The 27,449-nt window shown below is 40.7% G+C and overlaps 1 protein-coding gene across 3 annotated transcripts in view; it reads right to left on the bottom strand.

Moving 5' to 3' along the window:
- Window positions 1-27,449, bottom strand: part of LOC145252734 (uncharacterized) — a 676,168-nt gene that overhangs the window by 418,546 nt on the left and 230,173 nt on the right. For 2 of the 3 annotated variants that reach the window (XR_013863661.1, XM_080112601.1), the window contains exon 4: window positions 18,488-18,673. The gene's annotated coding sequence lies outside the window, so the exon portion shown is untranslated. Of the gene's footprint in view, window positions 1-15,029; window positions 15,049-18,487; window positions 18,674-27,449 lie in introns of those variants that run through there. The other variant, XR_013863662.1, reaches the window with a different exon arrangement.

Below are 27,449 nucleotides of genomic sequence, written 5' to 3'. Positions count from 1 at the left end.
GCGCCAAAAAGAAGTGGCGCCAAAGGCGGCAAGAGGGGAGATAGAACTGAGAGAGGGAGTGGGAGGTTAGTGGAGGGAAGAGAGAAAGTGTTTCCGACCCTCCCTCGCGGGAAGGTCGTAAATTATCAGCTCGGATCCCCCCCCGTGGGGGAGGGGGGAGAGCAGAGAAAGACAGACAAAGTGGGGGTGCGGACAGAACGCTACCCAACAAGCTCTCCGGGCACGAGAATGTGTCGCCAGAACACGACTGCCTATCGCTGTGTATGTATCAGAGAACAGATACTACACTTTGAGATATTAAATCTTTTATTCATGTTAAAAAAATACAGTAAAATTAACGGTGAACAAAAAGCTTAGGCACATGGCCAACTCAAAAGGGGGGATTTTGGGGGTCGTTGGTCATCCTTGTCGCTCCAGAACTAAACAAAGTCAAAAGTTTCTCCCAGCTAGTATCTTCTTTCACCATAATACCGCATTCACCCTTTCATCTTGGGGGACGTCCTAGTAACTCCCAATTTTTAAAACATTTTTTATTGACGTGTAAAAACAAAAAAGATAACAATAAAATGGTAACAATAATTCATTTGTGTCGAGGGAGGGGGAAGAAAAAACAAAAGGTGATTAGTAGGACCCTCCCAACCCCGTCTAGTTGATAGACTGCCCGTTCCACTAGGTTTGTAAAAGGAACCTCGCTTCTGCGGGTCAGTCTCTAGGTGGGGATGCCCTCTAGATGGGGGTGAATGGAGAAAAGAAAATTTTGTGGGTAAGGGATGGAGGTTAGTTTGTATTTCTTTTTCTCCAAGATGGGTAAAATTTAGAGGAAGGGGTGAAAAACAAAAATTGCAGGTAAGAGGGGATGGGGATCTTGGAGGCTTCCTAATCGGGGAGGGATGGAACACACACTCAGCTAGCTGAGAGACTACTTGTTTAATTTAACTTTACAGAACTGCGCGTTCCACACCTAGGCGGGGAACACGTATTCGAATTTGGCTCCTCTTCGTACACACAGACTTGCCACATGTATCCATCTTCTGTCAAATGCCGCGCGATGCAGCCTTCTTCTATCACATCTGATCTTCACCCGTAGTTGGTGTTTAAAGAACGCGATCAGATCTTGATCAGAAAAAGACAACACCCCCCGGCAACCTTGCAGACGCGACGTCCAAATCACCATTCTCGCCACGGCCAGAATCGTAACGTAGACCATTTGTCTTTCCCGGTCCCACGGCGGCCTCACGTTGTCCACAACATTGGATACAGTAATTGGGCGAGGATGCTCAGGATCGATGCGAGCCGTCACCCCACTGACATACGACCAGTACTGGCGGAGTTCGCGGCAATCAAAGAAAGCGTGATCCGTAGTTTCCACAGCCGTTGTCCCACAACGGGGACAATCGGGCGACTCCAGAAACCCAGAACTGCATTGTATGTTGTTGAGTGGAAGTGCATTTCGGGCCAATCGCCAGGTCAGAGAGAACTCCGAATTGTTCAGATGACTCGAACCTGGCGCCCAGCTCCACGCGGAGCGGATCTCACTCTGCTGCCACCCCAAACGCGCGCATAGCGGGTCGTCAGCGGCCTCCCTCACTAGATCCCTGTGGAGTTCCCTACGGGTAGCAGTCACAAGGTCACTGGACCTTGGTAGTCGTTTTAGCGCGGCTCGGCACTCTTTCATGTAGGCAGATTCTCCCCGCGGCCTGCGACGGCTCTCGATGGAAGGGTCGAGAACGAGGTCGGGGAAGGCGGCAGTAACCACGGGGTGCCACGGTTGGTCCTCCTGCATATAGTTGCTCAGGAAGGCAAGTCTCTCAGCATCTCGATGACACTTCAAGTCCGGCATTCCCAAGCCTCCCTCACACGGACGTTGAATACAGACCTGTCTGCTCACCCAGTGTCTTCCTCTGTCCCAAAGGAGCGAGGACAAGAGTTCGACGAGAGCTTTTAGGTGTTGTGCAGGCAGGGGAAGTACGGCCAGTCGGTAAAGGATGAGAGGAAAGACGTAAGTGGCGCACGCCTCAGCTCTACCCTTTAAGGAAAGTTTCCTAGGAAGCCACGAACTGACTGCAGCCTCCACCTTTGACCGTACCTCCAACCAATTCTTGTCAAGCTGGAGACCCGGTCCGAACCACACGCCGAGGATCCGGACCGGGCCATCTGTCCAGCTGAAGGGCGCAGGGAGGTTTGCGTTGCCACTCCATGCGCCCAACCGCAGTCCTACCGACTTGTTGCGGTTTATCTTGGCCCCTGTAATTCTTTCGTACTGTGTGAGTGCCTCCGACACGACCTCAATGTCTCTGGAGCCCGACACGAAGATCGTGACATCATCGGCGAACGCGGATACCTTGGCAGCTGAGCCGCCAGGCAGAGCCATTCCGCGCAGGGCCGAATTTGCCTCCCCATGTCTCAGCTTGCGGAGAAGAGGCTCCAAAGCCAGGACATAAAGCAGGGGCGACAGCGGACAACCCTGACGAACCGACCGAGAGATAACAAAGGGTTTCGAGCGCTTTCCGTTCACTTGCACGACAGCCATGGGCTGCCGATACATTATGGAGATCCACTTGCAAAAGTCCGGTTTAAAACCGGCGGCCTCTAAGACAGATGCCAGGAAACGATGGTCGACCCTATCGAAAGCTTTGGACTGATCTAAGTTTATCAGCGCGGCTTCTGTGTCGTCATCTATTCCCCCCTCTAGGATCATGCGGATCAGGTGCAAGTTGTTCTGAATCGATCTCCCCTTCACAGCGTAGTTCTGTTCTGGTTCAACCAACTCGTCGATAACAACCTGCAGCCGATTCGACAGGACCTTGGCCAAAATCTTCAACTCTGTGTTTAGCAGAGTTATGGGCCTGTAGTCATCTAACTCTTCCCCTCCATGCCCGTCACCTTTCTTCAGCAATGTGATCACTCCCTTGGTCACCTGCCCTGGGATGGATCCCTGAGCAAACCAATGGTTGAACATATCCGTCAGAAGAGGCAGAAACATGGGCGACAGCCTCAAGTACAGTTCGTATGGCAGACCATCAAGTCCTGGCGATCTGTCACAGCTGACCTGCTTCAGCGCAGTAAAGACCTCCTGCTCCGTCACCCGGCCCTCGCAACCAGCCGCTCTAGCCGCCTCGAGGCGGGGAGAGTCGGCCAAATAGTCGCTAAACTCAAGGACCGGAAGATCGGGCTGCTGCGTAAAACGCTCCTCGAAATGTTCTCGAAACCCCTCGCAGATCTCCCGAGTCGATTCCAGGGTGCGTCCATTCGGATGTTTGATTTTTGCAATATATTTGTCCGAGCCACGCCTAGAAACCTCACGGCGCACGTCTGCATCAGAATTGACTGCTTCGTTGCCTATCTTTCTAAGCCTAGCTCTAACTACTTGGCCTTCGTAACGCTCGCTAGTCTCGCGTAGAAGGTCCTGCTTAGCTAGTTCCTGACTAACCCTATCACCCTCCCCGGTAGCCTGGGCTAGTTTCTGCTCTAGCTTCTTCTTCGTCTTGGCCTTATCTAGTGCGAGGCGCTGGGCATACTTGACGGAGAAGCTTCTGATCTTGGCTTTGAGACCTAACCACCACTTACTCCCGGTAACCGCCCCCACTAGTGCCTTTTTAATCAATTCTCTTAACTGATCTTGGAAGTCTTGTCTCTCCAGAAGGGAGGTGTTTAACTTCCAGTACCCCGCTAACTTAGGCCTATTTCCTAGCTTCAGCCGGGCCATAACTAATTTATGGTCCGTCTGGCCTAGCCAAGTGAACGTGGGACAAGATAAGAAGTCTACTTCGCCTCTCCTAACTAACATCCTGTCCAAATAAGTATTTGGATAGGAGGAAACACTATTGGTCCACGTCCACATCTCCCGCCCTGGATGCTCGACCCGAAACCTGTCGACCAGACCGCATCTAGCCATCAGATCAGCCAGGCTGGACTCGCACCTCTCCGATCCTCTAGCTCCGCCTCCTACCTTATCTATGTCGGGGTCTAAGATGGAATTCCAATCCCCCATTAGCACTACCCGCTTCCGACAATCTACAAACGCGTCAAGCTGACTGAAGAATGAGACCCTCTCACGAGCGGTGCTGGGCGCATGAACCGCAATCACCCGAAACACAGAATCTTTTACGGCAACATCGGCCACAACCAGCCTACCCACTGCATCTCTATGGACAACGTCGACCGTCGCCGACAGGGTACGTTTAACCAGCACGGAAACTCCCTTCCCCCGCGGGCTGCCATATGCTGAGAAAACCTCAAAGTCTCGGGCCAGCACCTGACAGTCCACAGAGGAAACGAAATGCGTCTCCTGAATCGCAGCGACATCCACTCCCAGGGACAAGAGGTCGTGCCGGAGGCGAGCCGCCCGGCCCGATGATCTCAAGCCCCTCGCATTCAGACTAGCCAAATTCAAAGCCATGGTACCTACCTTAAGGTGTGTTACACTCAGCTCCGAAGTCAGCCGGGGAAAGGACACCGACGTTGTGTGCAATGCTCAAGGTGGTCAGGTTTTTCATGTCCTGACCTTCTCTCACAATGCCGCCGACATCCAAAGGGTAGGTCAATTTAAGGGCCCTATAGAGTGACGGATGGACCAACACTGGGACCCTTCCCTTGCATTGTTTTGACAGTTCATCAAGAGAAGGGTCATTTTTTTTAACCAGTTCAATTCCCGGAAACGCCCCTTCAGCGGCCTGCAGCCTTGTCCACAAGTTGGTCTTGCAGGCCTCTGGAGTTCTGACAAAGGTTATTAGGAGTGGGGCGTCCGGGAAATTTGAGGGGATATTTACATCTTTCCCCTCTATCTGTTTGTAATCGAGCAGAGGTTTTAAGTTTTTCCTCTGCCGATGGGAAATGTCTGTGGCCACAGATAGAGGGTCTACATAACATAGTTCCTCAGGGGCAAGGACCTTTGGTCTGCAAGAGGCAGAGGAGTCTCTCCTCTCCCTCGGTTCATTCTTTTCATTTTCTTTTTGGGGTAGTGGCTCAGTTTGCCTTGGTGTGGGGACGGGTGTTTGTGTGGTGCCTGGTGTTGGTGTTGGTGTTGGTGCAGTGTTTGGTGTTGGTGCGGTGTCTGGTGTTGGTGTTGGTGCGGTGTCTGGTGTTGGTGTGGTGTCTCGTGTTGGTGTGGTGTCTGGTGTTAGTGCGGTGTCTGGTGTTGGTGCGGTGTCTGGTGTTGTTGCAGTGTGTGGTTTGGGGGTGGAAGTGGATTTTGTTGTTAGGGGTGGTGTATGTTCACAGGGAGTGGGGGCCACCTTTTCTTCCTCTTTTCTTCTTTTGTTTTTCTTTTTCATTCTTTCGAATGAACCGGGGAGAGGTGAGGTTGAGTTCCTCTCCCTCTCACTTGCGGATTCATCCTCAGAGGAGCAGTCTTTTCTCCGCTTGATCCCCGTCTCGATTGGTGTGGGGACCGTTGGTTGTGTCTGCTCCTCTATTTGCTGCTGCAGCTGTTTTTGTTGTTGCTGCTCTCGCTGGTGTCGTTGCTGCTGCTGCTTCTGCTGCACTTGCTGATTTTGCTGTTGCAGTAGTTGCTGCTGCAGTTGTTTCCGCGGCATTGGCTGCGGTGGCTGTTGTTGTTTCTGCATTTGCAGAGGCTCCTGCCTCGATTTTTGGGCTGGTGGTGGGACGGTGGCAGAAGGGATTAAGTGTTTCCGCTTTTGTCTCACTACCGTGCTCCATTCTTCCCCCTTAGCCTCCTGGGTGGTTTGAGTTTTCCTTGGAGCTGGGGTTGGTGCTGCAGTTGCAGGGGTTGTTGCCGCCTGTTTTGGTGCGGGCGTTGTCTCAGTGGATGTGACCGCCTTTTGGGTTATTGGATTAGGGGTTACCCTTTGGGGGCAACTCCTAGCCATGTGGCCCTGCTTTTGGCAGAACCAACAGTGTGGACGACGGCCCTCCACCACTACCGTTATGCTGGCGTCTTTGTATGTCAGCAGCGGTGGTATTGCCTGAAAACCTTTCCTCTTCAGCCTCATTGCTATTGTGTAGCAGCCCAGGTGAGTCCCAGTTTTTGACCGTATTGGGGTCACCTGTTCTACCTCGCCGTACTGGCTGAAGAGGCATCCTAATACTTCCGCAGGTATTTGGGTTGGCACATTAAATACCTGCACCCGAGTCCTTCTCTTGCCCTGGTATTCAGGTGTTAGTTTGACTCTCCCATGCTTTATTTCTTGGAGGGAGAGTCTCTCTGCATCTTCCTTGGTGAGTAGGAGGATGTCCCACATGGCGTAGCTCCTCTGGTACAGGTATAATACCGGGATATTTAGCTTATGTAGGAGCCCTGCCATGTCTTCCTTTTTCATCCCTAGGAGGCGGTTTTCCGGCATATCCGAGATGATGAGGGAGAGCACTCTGTCTTCGATTGCCTCCCAAGCGCCTGGCACTGGTTTAATTTCTGCCCCCTCTATGTATTGTCTGTACTTGGTCAAGTACAAGTCTTTATACTCTTGAGGGGACAGTTGCTTCTCTACAGTCTTCCCCCATGCCAACCCTCTTGTTGGTGTTGGATCTTTGGTGAGGTTGGACTGTTTTTGCTGTTCCTTGGCGGAAGGGTTGCTATTTTGAGGGGCATTTCCCTTTCCGCTTTCCTTTGGGACCGACTCTCCCTGCTCTATACTTCTTCCAGGAAATACTTCCCTTTTTGGGGAGTCGGCCTCCTGGGGAGCATTGTCCTTGGGAGCTTTTGCCCCTTTTGTTTTGGGGAGGTTTAGGCTGTATGCCCCCTCGTTTTCTTGATTTGCTCCCCTTTTGGGGCAGTAGCCCTCCTGGGGAGCACTGTCTCTCTTATCGTCTTTTGGGGCTACTGCCTCTTGATTTTTGTTGTCAGAGCGGGATGCCCTGTCCAACATTGTTTTTTCTCCCCTTTGTGGGGAGTCGCCCTCTTGGGGAGCTGCTGGTGAGTTTTCTCCCTTCTGGGGGGCGTCCTTCGGTTTCGTGTCCGGGCGGTATGCCCCGTTGCTTTTTGCTTCCCCTGTTGGGGAGCCGTCCTCTTGGGGAGCAGTTTTTCTTGTGGTAGCCTCCTGGCTGGGGGTATCTGTATTGGTGGTCCCCGGGCTGGGGGTGTCCATTTTTGAAAAAAGCTCTCTCTCTTCTGTATAATTCACCAAAATGAGTGACGTGGAGTCGGCGTCCAAATTGGTAGCCGACTTTGGCGCCAAAAAGAAGTGGCGCCAAAGGCGGCAAGAGGGGAGATAGAACTGAGAGAGGGAGTGGGAGGTTAGTGGAGGGAAGAGAGAAAGTGTTTCCGACCCTCCCTCGCGGGAAGGTCGTAAATTATCAGCTCGGATCCCCCCCCGTGGGGGAGGGGGGAGAGCAGAGAAAGACAGACAAAGTGGGGGTGCGGACAGAACGCTACCCAACAAGCTCTCCGGGCACGAGAATGTGTCGCCAGAACACGACTGCCTATCGCTGTGTATGTATCAGAGAACAGATACTACACTTTGATCTTGACCAAAAGGCCAAGAAATGCCAGAAATGTAATCGGAGGAGACCAATTATGAACTTATCATTAATTACGTCCAACAGAGGAGAAAACATGCGATGGATCGGAGTAATCGCGGGAGGGAGAGTTTGCTGTATAAACTTTGTATTTGGTAACATATCGTAAACAAATAATTACATATGTGGTAAAAATGTGATAAATGAGGATATGATTACACTAGACGTGGTCGTGACCTGTTGGGTCAAAACCACTATTAGTACTCTACTTGGATTTCGGTTAAAAATTCGTAAACTGTGACATTAATTCATTCTGCGTGTATAAGTAATAATAATAATAATAATAATAATAATAATAATAATAATAAGTCTCTTTACATTTATATCATTTTTATTCTTGTTGGTGTTATATATATTAATACGATAACGTGTGTGTTATTTTCTGTGTTATGTTTACATCCGAGTTGTTTAATTGATATACACTTTCATTTTTTGTAATAAATAATTTGACCAAGAATTTTTCATAAGTTTTGGTTTCGATTATAACTGATGGCACCTTAGTAAGTTATTTTTTATAAATATTTTTATCAATAATTCTTCATAAGTTTTGGTTTCGGTTTCGATTATAGCTGAAGAAACTAAAGTTTATACATACGTACGTATATATATATATATATATATATATATACATACATACAAGCAACTATCTCAAGCCAGGATTGAAATCGATCGCCCGTCGGAGCTTCTAACTGTTGCACTATACGGCTGCTGCTATGCGGGCAGTGAATTAACATGTTTTGACATTGTCCAAATACCTAAGCTCAATTTGTTTACACAAAGAGCATCGCTTCATATGCTAATGGTAATTTGTATATCATATATATATATATATATATATATATATATATATATTCATAAGTTTGGGATTCAGTTTCGATTCAAGCTGATGAACCCAAGTGATATGGATATATTTTTTTATTTTTGAAATCGCAACTTCATAATATATAAAAATCGATAGAACATTAACTGTATAATAATATATAAGAAATCTGAAAGAATTAAAATATCATATTTAAGAGTATTTTATGACTTGGCTACGCTAGGCATCCTTGCTAGATTGGATAAATACTTTTGCAGTTTTAACAAAATAGCTACAATAATAGAGCGTCTCTATTTAGGCTGGATATCTACAGAATGCCAACATCAATATATTACATATGAATCAGTCCTTTGTGGAATTTCCACAGGTCCCGCCACTTATTATTATTATCCTATTATCTAAATATTCATTTACTTGTCCGACGTCCGGTGTCACAAAAACATCATCATTGCAAACATCAATTAATGAGAAACGAATAACTTCCCTTCATAGTCGCTCTTTATCAATTGAAAATCATTAAAACCATTTCTTCCTCCAAAATTTTCAAAACGAAAAACAATTAGCTGTCTGTTTACGGTTTCAAATTGGCTATTTTATTTTATAATTTAAAAACAAACGTATTTTGAGAAGGGGACTGAAATTTTCATTCATAGATTTTTTTTTCAACTCCACATATTTATATAAAAAATTATTCAGAAAAAAACAAACAAAACAATGTATTGTGTTAAATTTCCATGTAAAAAATGTAATTTTTTTTTTAAATAAATTCTTTTTTGTTTTAAAAAAGTAAAAACGAACTTACTAAAAATTTTTTTCAATTCGTCGTTATTCGTTTTATTTAAATTTTTTATTAATTTGTTTATTATTTATTTATTTTTTTAATGCGTTTATGAATTCGTTCAACTACCGTGAAATTTTCACGGGTTCCACTAGTCGTCGTCGTCATTATTATTATTATTATTATTATTATTATTATTATTATTATTATTATTATTTCTGTTGTCATATTTTGTGCCTGACTGTTGGTATTAACGATTTTATACTGATAGGCGAACCATAACAAATGTCCACAGGTTATCAGCATCTTTTCCCAGTCTTCCAGCATTTTCTGCAAGATTCTGGCGGTTCCCAAACAAGGCAGTTTTTTGAAGTACTCCAATATTGCAATGGGCCCCAATTTTCTCAATCCAGTTGTGAAATACTTTGGTTACACTTCCCAGGAATCCCATCACAACAGATACTTCCACCTTCTTCAACTTCCACAATCATTTTATCTCCCTTTTCAAGTCTTTGTACTTTTCGACCTTCTTTTTTCCTCCACATTCACATCAGTTGACACTGCTATATAAATGATTATTGCCTTGTGTTCCCTTCCCCCACAAAAAAAAAAAAAAAAAAAAAACTAAATCTGGTTTCCTTGTTTCAATAAAATTATCACATATTCATATTCGACAATAATTTCACGCTATCAATCTCAGCTACCCTTTCTGAAACATGCATCTTTCTCGCAGTATTGTCATGCTGTCTCTCGTAGTCTTTTGGAGCTAACTTCTCACAACTACTGACAAGGTGTTGTAAATTCCCACCTTTTTGCCCACGCAGTCGACATATATAGACAAAGATGCTTCACTCCAATGGCTCAAGAGCGGGAGACTTCCAATTGATGAGGAAAGACTCATTGTAGCCAGTCAAGATCAGGGCTTACTCACAAATGGATTAAAAAAAAAAAAAAATGGCGGGCCTACAAGCAAATGGCCGATGCCGGTTTTGCCACTCAAAGCAATTGAGAGCCCAAGCCACCTAATGTCTGCATGCCCAATCTTATTGGCAGATGGCCTTTACCCTTCCCGTCACAACAAAGTATGTAAGTACCTCCATTGGAAGATCTGTGGAGAGATGCAACTTGACAGAGCAACGAACATCTGGGAACATGAACCACCACCGATAACATCAAATGGAAAAGTGACATACAGGCGGCCAGATACAGAAAAGACAAGGCCATCAAACCAGATATTGTAATATGGAACAAGACTGAAAGAACTGCACTCATTATCGATGTCACAGTCCCAAATGATTTTGGCCTTAATAGAGCTGAATGGGAAAAGATAACAAAATATCAGGACCTAAAAAATGATCTAAAAACAACATGGTCTCTGAAAGAAATACACATTATACCGGTTGTGATAGGAGCAACTGGCTTAATAAAAAAGAAAACTTCAGAAATACTTAGAAGCAATCCCTGGAAGACCAAGCTGTAACGAGATACAAATAGCAGCCATAAAGGGAACAGCATCCATTCTTAAAAGAGCCCTCGGATATAAATGCTTTAAGGGAACGAACGTTGATCAACTCACAATGAATATATTCTAAACAAATATATGTGAAAGTTATTTTCATTTATCAAACGTATACTAAGGGAAAAATGGATAAATAAAGACCCGGCTACAGATAGATTACCTTAGAAGTAATTTCTAAAGTCGTATAACGCATGTCAACATCTAAAATGAACATTAAACTGAATACGACGACGATGATGATGATGTCGATGATGATGATGATTCTACTATCTAAATGATTTTTTTATCTCCTTATCAGAAGGCAAACAAAGCATCAGATGGAGATTTGAAAAGTCAGCACACTGAATGAAGTACACTCTGGCTCACAAAAATACCTGAGCAACCCTGTCGACATTCTGTAATAGATATGCCTCAGACAATTAACAATAAACTAACATTGATATTTAAACCAATAATACAACATATTCATTTTAAATACTGTATATAAACACTAAGCAATAAAGAATCGCACATGCTTCATTTGCATAACTATTTTTTAACAGTTTATAATAAAATTAATGTTTGGTGTGATTTATTTGTAAATTTTATTGGCCTATTTTCCTATATATGTATATGTAACAGTTTTTTAGATATTAACAGTAATTAATTAAAGCCTTCACCAGGACAAGGCCTATGATCATGTGAAGTTGAGACAAAAATCCATCATAGTGGATTCCACGGTAGCTCGGAATTGATGCATAAGAAAAATAAGAACAATAATTAATTAAAGTGATTTCATTAAAAAACAAAATAAATAAATTACCAAAACTTTGTTTTTTTTTTTAATAAATATTAACTGTTAATTAATAGGCAAATGAAAGTAATTTAAATGAAAACTTATAATCTAAAAAGATATTAAAAAAAAAAATGATAACGAGGGCGGGAGGGGGGGGGCGTTGCCCAGTCATCTAAAAAATTGTGACATCGGGGGATGGGGGCAAAAAAAATTTGTGACAACGGAGAAGGGATGGGGGGGGTGGCGTTGCCCGGTCGTAAAAAAAATAACAACAAAAAAATGGGACTTGGGTGACATCGGCCAGAAGCAAAACCAAAAGCAAAATTTTGTAAGCAAGAAAAAAAAAAAAAAAACCATCTGTGCCAGGCTCGAACTTGCATAACTTATGTTAGTAAGTGAATGGATCCACGAGGACGCGATGGACCCATGAGGACGCAGACGTTTTAAGGTTGCAAATTTAGCTATCTAAAATGGAAGAGCATAACGACAGTTAGCGTTTGCGCAGTTTGCAAATTGCTTTGAAAGCAAGGTTTTTATCTAACTTCTTCAAACAAAACAATATTTCTACACGAAGTAATCAACGATTTTTTCCAATTTTTCGATATTTTTTGTCCAAGAGATTGCTATTTTTTTTAACGATGCTGGTACAGTGATGTGGACGAGAAAAGTTTTTAACGGACATACGAACATACACACACACAGACGTTTGAGATTTATATAATAGATATGTAATGTAATTCATTAAAAAAAAAAAAAAAAAAAAAGGATCCTTAGAGCTAGATTAAAAACCGTTGGATGGCAGATAAATTTTTGCTTGTAATAGATAAATTAAAAGAAACCCAGATACTTATGTAGAATAGGAACTGCGTTATCCTCAGCATATTTCGGGCAGATTACTTAAACTGCCGGAAGGTGCAAAGCAAAACTTTTGTTTTCTGAAAATGTTGGCCAATTTTATAAAGATGCCAAACAAAAACTTCAGTTTTCTTTTTAACCGAAAACGAGCACCAATTCTTAACACGCCATCGAACAGTTAAAAATTAATGAAAAAACATAATTATTAATCGAAAACAGTTATCGTATGGTAATTTTAATAAGAAAAAAAAGGTACTTGTGCAGATTATGGACCATGCTGCAATAATAGCTTTATTATTTAGAAAACCATTCTTAACATGGAGAGGGGTGTCATTTGAACTATTCTGTACTTTGACCTATCAATTTAATAAATAAAAGATATCGTAAAAAAATTTAATAAACAAAAGATACCGTAAAAAAAAAATGTCGTAAACGAAAGATACCATTTGTTGGCTGTTGGCCGCTGTGATTTCATTGACTAAGCATTTCGGCACCTTTCGGTATTTTACGTAGACTGCCCAGAATATTCCGACAATAATGGAGTGCCTATTCTGCAAAAGTACTGAAGTCGCTATGAAAGGGTTACGTGTAGTGACCTGATCAACTATCATACCATTGTATTTACGAGACATGAAGAGTAAAGCGTATTATTATTTATAGGCAGAGCAACATTGTGCACGATTAAATTCCAATTCTCCTCCCTCATTCATCATGATGCCATGTTCATCCTGGAAACCAGATTTAATCTCTTATTTCCATTTTATCTGTGAAGAGTGTGAAATGATCCCGGCTCGATTTCACACAGGAACCTTTGGAAATGGTAAACACTAACAAATAAATTTTGAGACCAATATATATATATATATATATATATATATATATATATAAATAAATAACTAATGAAAAAAAGAAAGTTTTTATCAGATTTTTCTTTTTAGTTATGCACTAGCAAATAAGGAAAGTAGAAAGTGGATCTTTGATTTACTTTCAGCAGTCGCATAACTCTTGCTTCTCTTATTTTATCCTTTAGTCCTCACATTCCAGGAGTGATGTTTCTGTCAAAGTCAAAGCGTGAAGAATTGCTGTTTTCTCGGTCAGAATCTATTCCATCGTAGGCAAGTTTTTGACCTTAAAGTACTATTTTTTTAACTCCTTACACACATCAAATGGCTTCATGCCTTGTCTGAAGCGATTAACATAAAAAAAATATCTCCCACTTGCTACATTTTTTTGCTAATATATATAAGGAACAAACATCTGAATTGCCTCCCCTCCAAATAGATGAAGATGGTATCATGACGAATTAACCCATATTAAATTACTTCCCAAAGGAGGCAATACCTTGGAGGATGATCTTATGACAACAGAATAAATACTGTAGTAACTAGTGTTGCGACGATTAATTGGAATCGGAATCGTAAAAATTGGAAGATTTGGGGGTATCGGAATCGGAAGAATTGATGCCTATTTTCCGATGCCAAAACGATTCTTTTAATTGTCTTTTTTTATTTGATTTTGTTTAAAGTAAAATCTTCGATTCCTGGTAATAATGATAAAATAATAAATATTTATTGATTTTAAACCCCCAGTAAAGCTAAAATCGACAGATCATCCTCCACAAGTGTATTTTGACGTTTAGGAAAATATCTGCATATTTAACATATGTTTTTACGAAAATCAGGGGAAAATAATAATTTTATAATTAATTAATTAATTAGAATAATTTCTAAAGAATCGAAATCGAGATTGGTAATTGTATCAAAATCGAGAATTTAGCATGGAATCGGTAATTGTATTGGAATTGGGAAAAATATTGGAATCGTCCCATCACTAGTACTAACGCTCCCTTAACTGCAAACAAGAGAAGATGGTAATCCCTGAGAAGATGGTATCGTGACAACAGAATAGATGCTTCTTAATAAAGCATCTATTGAGAACAACTACCCCCAAAAAGTAAAAGATAACTCTTTGGACGATCTTGACGACATAAAAGATACTCTCCAAATAAAATAAAAAAGGAGAAAATAATGCCTGGGAGGATAGTATCATGAAAACAGAACATATACAACACTAGCTCCCATTTCTGAACTGAACATTAAAAAAAGAAAAATAGTAATCATATTGTTTCTGCTTCAGACAGACAGATACCAAATCTCCATTAGTCATAGATCGTTTCTCTTTGGGCTATTGTCAAGGATGATAAATGCAGAATGCAGCTAACATTGAGATGACAACAGGCAAAAATCAAACACAACAGAAAATGATGACTCGAAAAGATTAGACACATTCCGATATGATAAATTTCAAAGATCAGACATATTCGGAGGTGATGACATTTAAGGATCGGGCACAGTCAGACATAGTGATACACTAAGACGACAACACACAAGTATATCATCTCTGCGAAGATTCTATGTTAATTTGCTTATGTATACTTAGCATCTCAACATCTTGTGCTTGTGTCTGTAGTCAATGTCAATCAAGTGCTGCAGCGTGCACCTGCAACAAAACCCTCTCCTCTCCCTCACACATTGTTGCGTAAAGGAACTTTTTTTGTACAGAGACGCAGAACGCACCCCCCCCCGTTCAACTGGCAATCAAAGAAACATATGATGTGCTCGTCTCCCATTTAATGCAGGAAGAGCATAAATTTGGTAAGACCATTTTTGGCAGAAGATCAAAGAAAGAAATCGGTTAAGTTCAGAAGGGGGAGGAGAGGTAACGATAGAGATGGAAGAAGAAGAAGAAGAAGAAGAAGAAGAATACCTTATCTTCAACGATCCGTTACTTTTGCTTTTGTTTCCTATTCTTGGGGAATTCCTGAAAATCTAAAAGTGTTGTATATGTTATCATAAGACTAAATAGAATTGAAACGGTTTTTTTTTTTACGTATTTTTTATGTAATTAGATTTACAATTAGACTAATTATGTGCGTGCCCCGTTGAGTCACAACTACTACCACTGTTTATTCGATTTTGATTTCATTCGAAAATTCATAAATTTTGATACATCTGTAAAGACAGTTTTCTTGTATAACTAAACATCAGTTTTCTTCTATATTATCCTTCTATATATTATTATTATTATTATTATTATTATTGTTGTTGTTGTTGTTGGCGGCTCATAAGGAGCTTTCACACAGGTCTTCAGAGATCTTTCCCTGAAAACAGCCTGTGGTGTTCCCTGGAAGCTGAGCGACAACAAGTCTCCCCAGGTTTCCAGTACCCTCCACCTCTTTCGATCACATTTGCAAATAAATTTGGATCATCGCAACAGCTGCTTGCCATTGATTTCTCATTGACAGCAGCTATTGGTCTTTGCTGGGATTTGAGTGGCAATAAGCCTCCACAAAGTCCCAGTTCTCTTCACACTTATTTGTCTGAGGTCTGGTCAGTTCATCGGTCTTTTCTTCCTCCTTGACTCTACTTGATTATTTGGTCTCCCTCTTTTTGAAGGGAGGGGCAGTGATGTGGTAATGGAAGTAGGGTTGGGTTAGAGAAATTATTATCATTATTATTATCATTATTATTATTATTATTATTATTATTATTATTATTATTTACGTACTTTGAGAACAACTTGTAATGTTCTCTGGAGTCTGAGTTACAACAAGCTTTCCCAAATTTCCAGTACTACGCACCTCTTTCGATAACCTTTGTAGATTATTATTATTATTATTATTATTATTATTATTATTATTATTGTTGTTATGATTATTATTATTATTATTATTATTTTCTACATCAATCTGTATAATTTGCTGTTAATAATGATACTGGTTTTGAAATAATAATTTCTGTCAAGATTAATACTCTGGTGCTACCAGATCAGGCTGTCTGAAGATATTGGCTTCCTGTGACGAAATGCACCTAACATTGATGCTTTTTGTTTTTCTACTTCTTTCTGCAAAACTTTGTTCTGCAAAACCAAAACCAAAAACAACCCTTTTTCCTTCTTCCCATTTCCCCATTCTTTTTCTATCCCCCCCCACTTCCTGACTGGTTTCCTAACGTAAAAGGTACCACGCATAAATACTGTAACTATTTTCCTTCTCCTTCAGGGAACATAAACGTAAAATCCACTATAAATCAACCAAACCAAACACTACAAACTAGCGATTGAAGATACAAAGAACTTGAAGAATAAAAACCTTCAACAAAATAACTGGAGTCAACATGAATACTATTTCCAAAATCACTGGATTCGGCAATAAATAACACGAAAAGGGTTGATATGCCGTAAAACAAAACAACCAAACCAAGATTTATACTAATAAGAAAAAATGATTCTTTCTCCTTTCGTAAAACTAATTTCAGTTTTTAGTTAGATATTCTTTAAATAAATAAAACGAATTTGTTTTTTTTTTGTATATGTAAAAATAGCAGGGGGACCCGACGTTGCCTGGGATTGAATGATGATCAACGGATGTTTCACACTCCCATATCTTTATTGTCATTAAAATCGGAGACATTAACCATTTTTCAATCAAATCGATTGATTGCCTGCTCTAGTTGGGAACCCATCGTGCTGCACCGGGAGGAAATTTCATATGCCTCCCCACACTGACAATACATTGTAGTCTAAATTGCACTGTAGAGAACCTACTGTTGATTTTATAAAATTATTTTTTTTTATATATAATGGTTTGCATTAAAATTTAAAAGGCAAAAATCAAGTATCATAATTCAATCGTGCTTTGAACAAAACCATTAATTTCGAACGTGCTCCTGTCATATCAAATAAGCTACTGTTGATATTATATGTCGGGTGTTTCGGCTTGTGTGGCAATAAAACTTCTCAAATACACCTGTGATGTAAGGCTGTGTAAGGTGTTAACTTTGGTCAAAATCGCCTGTTCCTTCTTTCATCCGATTATTTTGATTATCGATATTGATCGAAGACATTCTGACACAAAACCTATCTAAGAACACTGCCAAGCACATAAAGTACCTTCGTGTAAAATGGCATAAAAATCGGCCCAGCGGTTTTCGAGTCTATAGGGAACGAACTCATATGCAAACACACATTAAAAAAAATGTATTTATTCTTAACTAGCAGTTCAGTGCAGCTTTTGCTCAGGCCCTTTGTACTGTTCATAACTTTATGTGTGTGTATATATATATATATATATATATATATATATATATATATATATATATATATATATAAAGTTTGACACATTTTCAGGTAAACTACATCTAAAATTTCAAGTGTTTAGACCCAAAATTGGCGGAGGAGTTTTGTATAGTCTGCAAAGGCTAACTCTTTCAGCTTTGACATCTTGGCAGCCAAATTTTCGCCCCAAAACTGATTAAAAAGCTTGCTGCATGTCTGAATACCCTTTATGTAAAATTTCAAATGTTTAGACCAAAACTTGGCTGAATAGTTTGCTAGAGACCACAAAGGTAAAATCTTTTGGACTTTGACCCCTTAGCAGCCAAATTTTCAACCCAAAACCGATTAAAAAGCGTGCCCTATGTCTGAATACACTTTATGTAAAATTTCAAATACTTAGACCAAAAATTGGTTGAGTAATTAGTTTAAAAAAAAAAATTGACCTCTGCGGTCTGCCAAATTACTTTTTGGTCTAAACATTTAAAATTTTACATAAAGTGTATTCAGACATATGGCAAGCTTTTTAATCGTTGTTTTTTTCTGAAAATTTGACTTCCAAGGGGTCAAAGTTCAAAAGATTTTACTCTAGAAAACTATTAAACCAATTTTGGGTCTAAACATTTGAAATTTTATATAAAGGGTATGTAGCAAGCTTTTTAATCAGTTTTCGGGCGAAAATTCGGCTGGCAAGAGCTCAAAGTTTACAGAGTTGACCTTTGCAGACTCTATCAAATTCCTCCGCCAATTTTGGGTCTAAACACTTGAAATTTTAGATGTAGGTTATTTGGACATGGGTCAAAAATTTTAATTTAATTTAATCCCAAAACAATAAATGCTAATGGGTCAAAACTGGGGTCAAAGTTAAAAAAATTGACCTCTGCGGTCCTTACCAACTTCTCTCTATGGTAGTTAAGGAAGCCTATTATATAGAAAGGCATTACCGTACATATTCACACTTTTTAATATATACATATGCACATAAAGTTATGAGCAGTACATAGGGCCCGAATATACATATATATATATATATATATATATATATATATATATACATATACATATATATATATATATGTATATATATGAGAGAGAGAGTGAGAGAGAGAGAGAGAGGGGGGGGGGAAAGAAAGTAAGAGAGAGTCTGCTACTTACCTGATTGTCAGCGATGGGTTGCTTGGAAGCATTCACTTGGTATAATCCCTGAACTTGTAGATATAACGGCTATCCTCTCGACCATCGTTAATCATTATTCCGTATACACACGAGCACCTGCAGACGGATGAAGAGCACCACAGACGCAAGACATTCCTCTGCAGCTGCCAAAAAGGCAACCTTCACCTGCAAAACAAAACAGATTAGCAGATGTACAATGACTTACTAACCACCAAGCAACCATGGAATTACTTTTTTTCTTTTCTCCTTTTTTTTTAATAAAAGAAGATAACAAAGAAACAAAAAAAAAGGAAGAAAAGTTCTTTGAATATTTCAGAACTCCCTTTATTTTATTTTTTTTTAAATAGAAGAAAGACACAAAGAAAAGTTTCTTTTTTTTCTTTCTTTTCTTTCTTTGTTTCTTGCGGTGACAAAAAACAAAAAGATGCTTAGAAATATGTAAAGGGTCTTGTTCGATTTTTTTTTTTTGGGGTGGGGGAGAATGAAAGGGAGGGGGACTGGACGAGTTTATAAACACAAGGTGTACAATTTAACCGCACCTGCAACTCTGTCCAATAAAATGATGCTTGTTGGAAACTTGACATTGCGCATTTTGTCGTACATCGAGTAAGATGTCAACGCTTGTCCAATTCAAAAGAAAAAAAAAATTTCAATCACGGCACCAAAAAAAAAAAAAAAAGAAAAAGAAAAAAGAAAGTTAACCTTTTCATGCATACTGTTCCGCTACAACGAATTAAAAAAAAAATTAGGCGCTTCTACACTATTGAGACGAAATTTCGGAAATCGTAAAACTGAATTTCACATGAAAACAATAGTATCTACGTATTCCTCGTATTTTTAAGACGATTATATCCAAAAATTACGAAAATCGATAAGGTAGAAAATTATTTATTAAAGAAAATAAAAAATAGAATTTGATGGAAATGATCGTAAGAAACAGGAGAGTTCAAAAGGGAGGTATTTTTCGTTTTGATTTTAAACAAGATGGCGGAAATTTTTCACCTGCTAATACGATTAAAGTTGTTTTATTTTAATAATTCAGTAATATTTAGATAATTTCGACTGCATAAATTACAATGGTAGCTTCCAAGTTATTAGAATTGACAAAAAAAAAAAAAAATCAGTTGAAACCATTGTTTTTTATCTGAAAACTCCATTTATCGACTAAAAAAATCTCGTCCCAATTCTGTAGAGGTGCCAAACATTATCATGAATTATCGTTATTATCATTAGTCATTTCAGAGCTTTTCGGAAGTCAGCTCAACTTGAAGGCACGTGGTTCAAGAACAAGTTAGATCAAGTACAAAATAAAACACAAGGGTCGTTCCAAAAGTAATGCATCCTATTTTTTTAAAACCCAAAAGTTGAAACGCTTTGAAGACGGGAGTAGTACCATTAAAACAAGCGACCTTTTGTGCCCCAGAATTTATTTTTCTACATAGTTGCCACCATTCGCAATGAACTTTTGCCAGCGGCGAACGATGGCTGTGCATGGGCGTCTGGAGTGCGCTTTATTATACAAGGGTCGTTCCAAAAGTAAAGTCTCCTATTTTTTAAGGATTAAAATGCGTAGAGGATAAAATGAACGTGCAATCGAAAGTGTATTATCACCAGTGATCATGTGGATCAAACGATTAGTGATCGAACGATTTCAATATTTTCTTCGATTCTGATACAATTACCGATTCTGTTCTTAATTCCCGATTCTGATACTATTACTGTATTGTTGCATCCCTCTGCCTGTTTTTCAAGTACTTTAATGGAATGTGCTCTGATATACTAATAGCTCGTCTATCGACGTACATACTCCTTACTAACATGACAAGCAGCAAAATCTCACCCCTTTACTGCTGAAGTCCCTAGATGCCGGAAAGCTTTCTATTCTAATAGTTTCTTTCGTCGGACTGCTAAACTTTGGGATTCCCTCCCTGTTTTCTTGCTCCTCTGACTGTATTAACATACAGAAGTTTAAATGTAATGTGAAGAGACATCTCGTTGCTCAACTCCCCAAAGTCCCATGTTAGACGTGATCCCAAATAGTAGCCTCTTACAACCAAGCTGCAACATACCTTATGGTGAAACACAGTTAAAACCACAAAAGGGAATTAACAAAACTCCTCTTCAAAACAATAAACACGCAACAAATTTCAGCTCCAATATTCTCTCTCGGCTGTCAAGAATTCAACTGTCTTCTTTATTAAACTAGTTGTTGTCCTCATATGCAAATGAATGCCGCCTATGAAAAAAATCCAACTACAAACACAGATTCTTTTTTCCTACTAAAAATAGAGTACCCAACGTGTAAACACTTCACACTCTTCAAATCTGGTAACCCGTCATTTTCTCATCCATTGTTAGAGTAAGTAACTTTAAATCCTTTATAATAAAACTAGCCTGGGTGCCCGGCGTTGCCCGGCGTTGCCCGGGCGTTTGGAGGTGTGTGTTGAGCAAAAAAAAACAAAAAAACAAAAAAAAAAAATGGTAGTAGGCAGGCAGACTCGAACTCATACCGCGAAGGAGGAAAATAATGTGAAAAAAACAAACAAACAAACAAACAAACAAAAAAAAACAATGTGGCGGCTTTGCTGAAGCGCTCATCGCCAAACCGGAAGTGACGGAGGCTTGTAGAAAAGTGCCCAGTTGAGGGTGAAGGAATTAATATTGTTTTTGACCAATTTTTCGATATTTGTCGTCCGAAGGATCGGACTTCAAAATGATACCAATCTCGTGAAAATCCATCGCCTCTGTCGAAAGTTTTTGCAAGACATACATACATACATACATTTAAACAGACAAGTGAAATTTATATGATAGAAGATGATAGTTTCTTTTTTTACACGATATCGGGTTAAATTCGGTGGCCATTTTGTTTTGATTTATTTTATTCACCTAATGTTGACATATTTCAATAATGCTTTTCTTAATTTTCCATGCATAATACTAAATGGATTTTAAAATGGAAATAATTCGTCATTTATTAATCCATAATAAAGACAATATCATAAAACCATTTGTAGCTTATACAGAATTATTCTTGTGTTTTTCTGTGACCGCGACCTTTAAATATTACCCCTTTTTCTATATCCATTGGCCCAAACCAACCCGCTTTCAGTCTTCCTTTCTTTAAGTCATATTTTGTGTTGACGAAACTGTTAAATAAAAAATTGTTATACTAGTAGAGAAGATTTTTGTCTAAAAAAAAAAATGGAACCTGGCGACCTTATTTTCTTCTTTGTCTCAAGCAAGTCTTGTCTGATGAATACAGAATTAGTGACTGTACTACAGGAATGGCGATTTCCGACAATCATCTTCAGAGATTAAAATAAAAAAACGAGAGAGAGAGAGAGAGAGAGAGAGAGAGAGAGAGAGAGAGAGAGAGAGAGAACAGTTGGTTGTTCAGTATATCACCATCTATGTAGGAATTTAAAGTCAAAATACAATACTTATTGTAAGGGTTCCGTTGTCTGTTTTACTGCGTATCAAGTAGTGATGGGACGATTCCAATATATTTCCCGATTCCGATACAATTACTGATTCCGTACTAAATTCCCGATTCCGATACTATTACCGATTCCGATTCTTTGTAAATCTCTAAATATTTAACCATAAAAATGTTATTTTGCCTCGATTACTGTAAAAGCATCTTAAATGTGCCTATATTTTCTCAAACGTAAAAAACACACTTGTGAGGGGGTGATCTAGAGATTTTAGTCTTACTGGAAGTTTAAAATAAATAACTATTTTTTATTTTATTATTACTACAAGCAGGGGATGATGTTTCTTAAACCAAAATTAAAAAAAAAAAGATAATTTAAAAAATCGGTTTTGGCATTGGCTCAAATTTTCCCGATTCTGATACCCCAAAAGCTCTGATATTTCTGATTCCCGATTCCAATTAATCGTCCCAACATTAGTATCAACCCTTTCGACTTCCATAAGCATCACCTGCACTGATATGATATTGTTTGTTTTACGGCATGTCAACCCTTTTCAGGTTATTTAATGCCGAATCCAGTGATTTTGAAGAAAATTTCTTTAATAGAATATATATATATATATATATATATATATATATATATATATATCTTTTTTCAAGTTGGTTTCTATTTAACTCATAGTTGGGACCCTAACAGGTACTTCCCCTCCGGGTCAGAGTGGACCTGGGAGCAATGGCAATTAAAGGGTGGCTCCACACTCCCCAAAGCCTGCAAGCTGGGGCCTCACCATCGGTTATAGATTAAGGTCATATCCGGGACCCTGATACGATGTTAGCAGAAAGCATTAAAAATACGGTAATTTTATTCATTTAATGTCACATGGTGATTCTAAAACAACACCCTGTACAGCATTCACCCTGAGCAGGTCGAGCCAGCTTCCTCCGAAGAAAAAAGTTGGTAGGGAATATCAAATTCACAAGCGGTCCCAAGTCATATCTTTTTATATCTCCTTATAATATAGCTTGCTCTGCTAGTGGGTTCTTTGCAAATAGTGCAATGAAACTCTTTTTGCTGACTGTTTTCCTCCTACCTATAGCCTTTGTATTTTATAGATTAAGGTCAATAGGCGTCTCCTGTATTTGTGGTGGCCAGCTTTCGTTCTTGTTAACTCCTTACATCAAGTAGCTTAATGCCTTGTCTGGGGCGTTTTCTATTAAAAAAAAAAAATGCATATCTCGATCAGAGGTTAATTTGTGCAAGAAGGTGTCGCTGTCCTAACACATACAGCATCTGGTACTCCAAACAGATGATACAGCTGATATACGGAATGTACCTACTTCATCTCAAAACAAGGTGTGTGGTAATCCAACCATTGATAATCCAAGTCAATGTATCACAAGTAGGATTTTTTACACTCGTTAGGATGAAGTCATCCAACGAGCTAACCTAGCAACCAAATTGATATTAAAATTTTAAGAATGTGAGATGATATAATTATTTCCACAGCTATTGGTTTGTTGGCTTTCATGGCTTGTGTGAGCTACGACGTTGTTTGGCTGTATAAATAATTATATCATTTCATATTCTTAAAATTATAATTATATATATATATATATATATATATATATATATATATATATAGTCAGGTCATGCTATATGCTACTGGTACCATGTAATCCAGTACTACCTGCCACATGGTCGGGTCACCGGCGACTAAACCGGTTCCCCCATCAGCTTGTCTGGTGAGGAGGGTGGCTAGTCTCCCTGAAGGATTAAAAACAAGACCTTTCAAAGGGCGGATGAACCCTTCTTTGGGGGGTCAACGGCCAACTAGCACCATTGCATATATGTACATATGTGTATATGTGTAAATAAAAAAAAAAAAAAATTTTTGCCGTGCGGGGCCGTAGAAATCCCTGGCTTGGTGCCCAGGCGCTGGTTAAGCCCACCCGGAGAGATGGACCCGTAGGTCTTGTTAGGCCATCTGTCTAGGAGAAGGACACTCTGAAAGTAAACCTGCACTCCACTCCGCCAATCAGTCATCTTGCTTAGCCTGTCACTGGTTATTGGCTTAGTGGAGAAAGAGCGTGTTCTACGTGTCGTACAAGCGTAAAACACGGTAATCTTCTGTACAGACAACCCTCTACAAAGTCACATGGCGATTGACAAATGGCGACGTCCACAGGCCTAACAAGCTGGAAGTGGACAGTCATGACTCCACACGTGTGCGACTCTCGACCCATCTAACGTCGTTGTTTAGTTGAATGAACAGCAGCTTGCCTCGGCGAGGTCTTGAGTGTCTGAGCAGCCCTTTTGTGGACAGCACTTCTCACCCTCTCTATAGGGAGGGGTCTAGAAAAGGTGACCCAAAAATTGCCTGTTCATATCCGAGCTGGCCAGCTTACTGCGGCTGGCGGCTGTTCCTTAAAGCAGGAAAAATACCCAAAAGAACAAACAAAGACTCATGATATCGACCTGGAACGTCCGAACACTTATTGACCACGATATTTATTTTTCTTCTAATCCTGAGCGACGAACGGCTATCGTCGCGAAGGAACTTAAGCGGTATAGGATTGATATCGCTGCTCTGGCGGAAACCCGCCTGAGTGGTGAAGATCAGCTAACCGAAGTGGGAGGTGGTTACACTTTCTTCTGGAAGGGAAAACCGGAGGGGGAAAGGAGGGTCGGTGGGGTGGGGTTTGCCATCCGAACCGAACTAGTTAAAGGATTAGAACAGCCATGCGCGCTGTCTGATAGGATTATGTACCTTAGAGCACCCATAGGGAGAAATCGTTTCGGTAGCGTATATTCCATCTACGCTCCCACGCTCTGCAGGGACGAAAAAGACACCATTACATTTTACCAGGAGTTACGAGCAGCCCTATGTTCAACCCCGAAAGCGGATAAAATAATACTGCTGGGGGATTTCAATGCTAGAGTGGGAAATGACCATGAGATTTGGTCCCCGTTGGGAAAATATGGTACGGGTAAGACGAATAGGAATGGACTTCACCTCTTACAGCTTTGCTCTGAATTTGAGCTGGTGATATGCAATACGTTCTCACAGCAAAAGGCCGCCCATAAAGCGACATGGTTTCATCCTCGCTCTGGACACGGTCATATCCTGGACTATGTTATCACCAGAAGAAGACACATTCAGGATGTCTGCAAGGTTCGCGTGATGAGGGGTGCGGACTGTGGAACGGATCACATGCTTGTTAGAGCCAAGATGAAACTCCACATTAGGAGGAGATTCCGGTCACAAGGTGCGCAGCCACCCAAAAGACTAGCCACAGGTAAGCTAAAGTCCAAGGCCGTGCAGAAAGAACTACAAGTCGCTCTCGGAAGTGCGGACTACGATGGTTCATGGGAGAAATTTAAGTCGACCGTACACAGTGTCAGCTGTGAAGTACTAGGTGTCGTGAAACAGAAGAATCAAGACTGGTTCGACGAAAATGATGCCATAATCAATGAACTTATAGAGCAAAAAAATAACGCACTCCAGAAAATGCTCGGAGCGCCCAAAAGGGACCGGCCGAGACTAAAGCAGGAGTTCAAGGAAGCGAAAGCATCGCTACAACGCAAAATACGAAGCATGAACAATAAATGGTGGAAGAATATATCCAACCAGGTGCAACTGGCGTTTGATAGCAAAGATGCAAAAACTATGTACCACCTTATCAGACAGGTATTTGGGCCTCAATCCTCAGTGATGGTGCCCCTCAGATCAAAGGATGGGGCGTCGCTAAATAGGAGCCCGGACAAAATCATGCAGCGCTGGACAGAACACTTCAGAGATCTGTCCGACAACCCCTCAACTATTGATGAGGAAGTCATCAGGAATCTGCCACAGCAGGAAATCAGACAAAAGATGCTGGCTCACCAGACTCAACATGATATTAGCAAAGCTATTAGCGAGATAAATACGGGAAAGTTGCCGGGGCTGGACGGCATTCCTGTCGAGATTCTCCGATATGGGGGCAATCAAATTACAGCTGAAGTACACCGATTGATATCCAAGGTCTGGTCTGGGTCTCCTGTACCCCAAGATTGGATCGACGCGATACTAATCCCACTGTATAAGGGAAAAGGACAAAAAGTCCTATGTGGGAACTACAGGGGTATAAGTCTGTTGGAGGTAGTCGGTAAGGTATTTGCCAGACTCCTACTAAACAGACTAAATGAATATATTTGCCCCTCAGTACTGCCCGAAGCCCAAAGTGGGTTTAGACCCGGGCGTGGCACAATGGACATGATCTTCTCAGTCCGTCAGATACAGGAAAAATGCAAAGAACAAAGGCTAGCTCTATACCAGGTATTTGTAGATCTGAAAAAAGCCTTCGACACTGTAAACCGAACTGCCCTGTGGATAATATTGGGGAAACATGGATGTCCACCTGGTTTCGTAAATATGATCAGACAACTGCATGAAAACATGAAAGCGCGTCTCCAGATAAACGGCACAGTTTCGGAGGGCATTGCCATCGACAACGGGGTTAAACAGGGAGATATTCTAGCTCCAACCTTGTTCTCAATCTATTTCGCAACAACACTCGCGTTCGCATTTAGAAACTGTGAAACGGGAGTGCTCTTTCGATTTCGGACAACGGGCAAGTTATTCAACCTTACTCGTTTCAGGGCCAGATCGAAAACATTTCACTCACTTGTCAGGGAGCTGCTGTATGCTGACGATGTAGACTTCGTCGCACACACGGCAGAAGATATGCAGGGCATCATGGACCGCTTCTCCAGGGTGTGCACTGCCTTTGGCCTCACAATTAGCCTGGAGAAAACCAAGGTAATGTTCACCCCAGCTCCAAACAGCCGCTACAAGGAACCGGTCATCTGTGTAAATGGAACGAAACTGGGCACCGTTGATGACTTTGTAAATCTTGGCAGTACTATATCGAGCGACGGAACCCTCGATAAGGAAATCTTAGGAAGGATCAATAAGGCAAGTAAGGCCTTTGGTAATCTCGAAAAACGAGTGTGGGCAGACAGAGCCCTGACCTTCAAAACAAAGATAAAGGTATACGAGACTTGTGTACTACCTGTCCTCCTATATGCCTCGGAAACATGGACGACATATCGCTGTCATATCAAGGCTCTGGAAAGATTCCACCAGACATGCCTACGCAGGATATTTAATGTCACCAAACAAGCTCTCTTGTCCGATGAAGAGGTGCTCAAGAAGGCGAGCACATTCAGCATAGAGGCTCGAGTCTTTCGAAACCAGACTCGATGGGCGGGTCACGTAGTGAGAATGGAGGATTATAGGATACCTAAGCAATTGTTTTATGGGGAGCTTGAATGTGGCAAACGACCCAATCACAAACCTCGGAAAAGGTACAAAGATGTAGTTAAGGGAAACCTGCGGGCACTTGGCATAGAAATAACAAGGTGGGAAGAGATAGCTGAAGACCGGGAAAGTTGGAGGCGCTACATCTACACGGGATGTGAGAATTTTGAGGTTTTGAGAGTTGAGCACGCCACTATAAAGCGAG

The sequence above is a fragment of the Euprymna scolopes genome, chromosome 29 (assembly GCF_053919585.1).
Source record: "Euprymna scolopes isolate OS-2025 chromosome 29, ASM5391958v1, whole genome shotgun sequence".
NCBI classification, from domain to species: Eukaryota; Metazoa; Mollusca; class Cephalopoda; order Sepiida; family Sepiolidae; genus Euprymna; species Euprymna scolopes.
Note: the sequence above shows the minus strand (reverse complement) of the source record. Positions and strands in the feature narration are given on the sequence as shown.